Source organism: Micropterus dolomieu, linkage group LG08, assembly GCF_021292245.1.
Source record: "Micropterus dolomieu isolate WLL.071019.BEF.003 ecotype Adirondacks linkage group LG08, ASM2129224v1, whole genome shotgun sequence".
Lineage (NCBI taxonomy): Eukaryota > Metazoa > Chordata > Actinopteri > Centrarchiformes > Centrarchidae > Micropterus > Micropterus dolomieu.
Genome location: NC_060157.1, coordinates 16084306 through 16089460, shown reverse-complemented (window position 1 = coordinate 16089460; position 5155 = coordinate 16084306). Strand labels below are relative to the sequence as shown.

General features: G+C 40.7%; 1 protein-coding gene across 1 annotated transcript in view; it reads right to left on the bottom strand.

Annotated features, from left to right (window-relative positions):
- Window positions 1-4899: 4899 nt before the first annotated feature.
- wnt5a (wingless-type MMTV integration site family, member 5a) overlaps window positions 4900-5155 on the bottom strand; it is a 16562-nt gene continuing 16306 nt past the window's right edge. Inside the window, exon 6 of the transcript XR_006826146.1 lies at window positions 4900-5139. The gene's annotated coding sequence lies outside the window, so the exon portion shown is untranslated. The remainder of the gene's footprint in view (window positions 5140-5155) is intronic.

Here is a 5155-nt window from a genome sequence, read left to right as displayed (position 1 = left end):
AAAATTCTATTGATCACTTTTAAAGCTCTTCATGGCCTCTCGCCTTGTTATATTTCTGACCTTTTAGTCCCATACGCACCAGCACGTACCTTGAGATCCTCGGGCAGAGGTCTGTTGTCTGTTCCAGAGTCTCGACTGAAAACTAAAGGGGACAGAGCGTTTGCTGTCAGGGCCCCGAGGCTCTGGAACAGCCTGCCCGAGGAAATCAAGGCGGCTGAGTCAGTGAACTCTTAAGTCCCTTCTTAAAACATACTTTTATAGGAGAGCTTTTCCCGATCTTATTTGACTTTATTTTATCCCTTTTATTTTATTGTATTTTACTAATTTTATATAAAATTTTCATGCTCTTATCTTTTTTTTTTTTTTTTTTTGTATTATTCTTTACACTTGTTAAAGCACTTTGTAACTTGTTTTTGAAAAGTGCTCTACAAATAAGGATTATTATTATTATTTAACTTAAAACTCAAAACAACTCACATGGGACATGAACACCTGTCTCCTATGTGAAACATGGACTTTCTCACTATTTATAATAAGTCAACCGACTTCCTCCTTTGCTAACATCGTACATACATCATAGAGCTTGCAGCCACAATAAACGTAAATTAATGGGTTGTAATAAAGTACTTGAACAAACAACCTATATGGGCATTCCTCTGGTGAGACAGGCTGCTTGTAAATAGTGGGTAGTGTCATGAGAGATGTAGATGTAAAGTTAGTGGTAGACACTGAGGATGGAAAAGGAAGCTCAATAACTGCCATACGAAACTTTAACCAACTGGGCTGAGCTGCACTGATGTCGGAGCAACCCCAGGGTCCACTTTAGTGTAATCCACGAAGGCTTAGCAAACTGACAGAATCACTCAGCTACTGGCTCTGACCTGGCACCCAGCTCCCTGTGGAGCAAAACTACACACACACACACACACACACACACACACACACACACACACACACACACACACACACACACACACACACACACACACACACACACACACAAAACCACCAGAGAACAGAAAAGAATGGGAAGATCTCATGGCAAACCACAAACAAGTAAGTGTGTGCTGGACTTGTAAACATGTCTCATTGTGTAATATACTGCATTCACTCAAAGGGGAAACACACGCAATGATGTGATGACAGTGAGTGATGTGTGAGAGCAGAGCGGTGAGATGACAGAAACACGGAGCACTAGCGTTTCTACAGCAGATCAAGTGTCAGAGTGGAATACCCCACTGTGAATCTTTACCTTTTCCACAACAGTTCTGTAAAATCGATTGAAGTGAAAATTGGTTGAAATAAAGAAAAGCTTCATATGGCAAGATGTTCATTCTGTATGACATTTAAGACAGAATAACATATTGTAATCCTTTACTGAATGAAGGTGAATATGTTTCCACATCTGTGAGCAATAAAGCGAGATGAGTTGCAGTGCACTACTTCAGTGCTGCGCACACACACAAGAACAGCTATTCTGCTGTGTTTACATTTCCAATTACAATTATTTCCTCTATTCTTCTACTTTACAATGGTATTAAGTACAAAAAGCCCTAATAATCATGACAATAGAAGTTATGGCTAATTCATCACTAGGGAACAAGTTCAACCTTAGGACTTTTGGAATAAACATTGTTCACTCATTACTCTCTCTCTCCCTAATACTCCCACATGCAAACGCGCACAAAAGCCTCAGTCATACACATTGAAAAATTGTGACCTATATGTATAACCTTTCTATTTTCAGTTGAGTTGTGCCCCATTGAAACAACTTGTGGTGCAAGTGGTTTCTTGTGGGGGGGGCATGGGATAGAACTGGCAGTGAGAGAAGGGGGAGCCGGTAACTCTGTGGCACCGGCCCTTCTCTCTGATCCAGTCCAGACTGTTTGCGACGTCACTGTGCGGTGTCCTGCCCTCTTTCTCTAAAACACACAACCGCATTCCCAAATAGCTCTAAATGCAGCTCTGCGGAGCGCTCTTATTTTGGCCCCGTTCTCGCTTTATGAGAGTTTTACAGTAAGAGCCGGGGAATGGAACAAGCTCCACTTTGGCTTGGAGAGATGAGCTTTGCCAGAGCTGTTACACTGACAGCTCATGTATTCTGTTTTCTGAGGCTTTAGAGCAAAAATTGTAGATGTTTTCTGTTGTTGGTGCTCACAGTAGCGTGAGCACATCACCCCGTTTTAGCCTCGCTCCACTGGCTTTCTGTCTGCTTTAGGATTGATTTTAAGATTTTATTGCTTGTTTTTAAAATTTTAAATGGGTTGGCACCTTCTTATTTATCAGAACTTTTACATGTACACACTCCGGTACATATACTGAGGTCATCCAATCAGATGCTCCTCAATGTCCCCAGATCCAGGTTAAAAACTAAAGGCTTCTCAGTAGCTGCTCCAAATCTTTGGAACACTGCCCTGACTCCTGACACTATCTTTATTCATTGGCCTTCAAACAGAGTTGAGTAGTGACATTTATTTTATTGTTTTACTTTTTCTACCGCTGTTGTCATGTATATTTGTTATCTATTGTGGAAAGCACTTTGGTCAAGTAGTGTTGTTTTTAAGTTTGCAATATAAATAAACTTGAACTTGAACTTGAAGTAGTGTCATGACTTGATGTGGTGATTTGAACAGGAGTAGGACTACAGACGTATACACGAGAATTCATCCGACCCTGATGGAGTGGGGTAAAAAAAATTGAGAGAGGTCAGAGTGCAAGCTGAGGTTTTGTTTCACAGATGCTTAAATGTGGTGTAAATTTATTATATCAATATCTGTAGCCTGGTATATTGAAGTTACAGCCACTTCCACTGCAGGAATAGAATCAACAAAATATTTAGGAATCTACAAAGTTGTGGTCAGCAGATCAGGCTTCAGTAGAGGGAGGTTGCCTTATGTCAACCAGCTGCTTTGTTTAAGGAAAACACAATTTGTCACGTAATCGTCCTGAAGAACCTCAGAGGAATTTTAATGCAGGGGAAGAAGAATAGAATGAAACCACTTGATAAGCCTAGTGAACCTCAGTTTTTATCCAGCCCCTTCCATTCATCATCATAATTATCACCTTTGTATGAATACAAAAACACAGAGGCAACCAAGTGTTTATCACACAATAAATGCTTGAGTTCTTTGCTTGAGTTATTTGCATATTTCAACATTTTGAAAATGTGAAACCCTCAATGTTCCTTTTGAGAAAAAAAAACATTTCTGTGTACATTTGTTTCTGTTTATTTTCTATGAGAAAGGGAGATTTAAAAAAAATATGAGAGCAAAGCCAGACAGATAGATGGAAGGCTCATTTAGACAAATTGCTCTTTTCTTAGATAAACTCTGAAGAGCGGATGCCAAGGTTTACATCAGCTTAAAATAGCAGCTGAGCACCTCCTCCGAGGGTGTGCGCACTTGTGAAGCTACAAAATGCTCTTGCAGTGAATGCTTAATTGTGCGAGCAAAAACCCAAATCACAACCCTTTTTTGCCCTGTGACCGCAGCCAGAAGATGGTGTTGTTCTCTGCAGAACAGCCATATAAATATTTACACAGCGGCCCGCATTATCTGTCAAACCATAGGTGGGAGCAGAGAAAGGGGCAGGTGGAGAAAGGCCTGCCAAGATCAGACATCCAAGTATTTCGTTTGAACATTTGGAAGTGTCCGTGCCTCTTGCTCTGACTGATTGAGTGTGTAGGGTAAGTCATACCTGTGCACCTGTGGGTTTCAGGTTTCCCCCGCATGGTGAATCAGCCTGCTGTGCACCTGGATTTCTGTTTATGCTATTGCTGGTGGAGTCCTGCTGGTATGAAGTCAGTCACTCGCTCTGACTTCCATGGAGCCAGCACGTGCCTTCATGTACATTTCATTCTTATAAACCCTGCTGTTGACAGGAGGTTAAATATGTAAAAAAAAGTCTGGCCGGTCTTGGTCTTTATTTTTTTTAATACACTCTTTCTCCCTCCTTGCTAACCTTATATCTTTCTCTCCTGCTTTTCCTTATTGACCTTCTTGACACCAATCAGAAATGTAAACACTTGTCATGATGTAACATATTTTGTGCAAGTGGGTGCACACGCAAGAGTGTAGACACACTCACACTCACACAGGGGCCAACATATGGGATGTGCTCCTAAAGTCAGTATCATTTTACCAATGTAAATATTAGTCAATGTCAGGACCGTTTACACTGTAATGCAAGTCCTTCTGCTCTACTTTCCTTAAAGCACTTTCTTTCTGCTCCTCTCCCTCAGGCCTCTCCTCTCACAACCCCTCTCCTCATTATTCCCCTCTCATCCAGGCCTCGTGTAATCCCCTGTCTCTCATTACCCAATCTTCTCTCCTGTTCTCTGCGTCTCCTCCTGAGCTCCAGCAGTCTCTGACAAGGCCCAGTCATCTCCCAGACAGCCCCCTTCCCCCGACATTGAAAATCCCCCTCTTCCTATTCTCCTGACACAATATGATTAATCATTCCATTAACTGATCCACTGTCATTGGATTGGTTGAGGGGCACTTATAATGCAACCTCAACCACCCCCCTGAGAGACACCCAATCTTCAGGCGATCTTCCAGAGCTCTCAAGCAAACTCTCCTCGTCTTTGTTCACTACACGCCTAAAACAGCTGTCATCCAATGTGGGTTTGACTGTTAATCAACCTGCACATGGGTAAGAAGACTGAATGAAGAAATGTAACTTGGTTCAGAAAAACCATGAAATGCTGTTAGATTTTCAAAGAAAAGGAAAAGTTTGATCCTGGAATCAGTGGTCATTTCTCTATTAAAAAGGCACACACATTTCATATATTAAGTAGTATATAAAAGAAAAGGTTTATGTCAGGAGATAATAAATAGTCAAAATGCACAGACAAACAAAATGTGACCAGTACAATACTGTGAGTAAATACTTCTCTGCTGGTTTTACATTTGATATTTATTGAAACAAAGTAGAGCATTTTGTAGTAGAGCCAAATTGTAAAAAGTAACAAAATATCAGCTATAACACATTACGTTTAACAAACCTCAAATTCATAGAGAAGCTTATAAATATACATAATTGGATTTAGAAATAGTTTTGTCTATTGAGAATCATCACAGGGATAGTGCGCAGTTAACTGAGTGGTACTGGAAATCTGTGGCGATCAAATCTGAACACCTGCTATAATAATTTT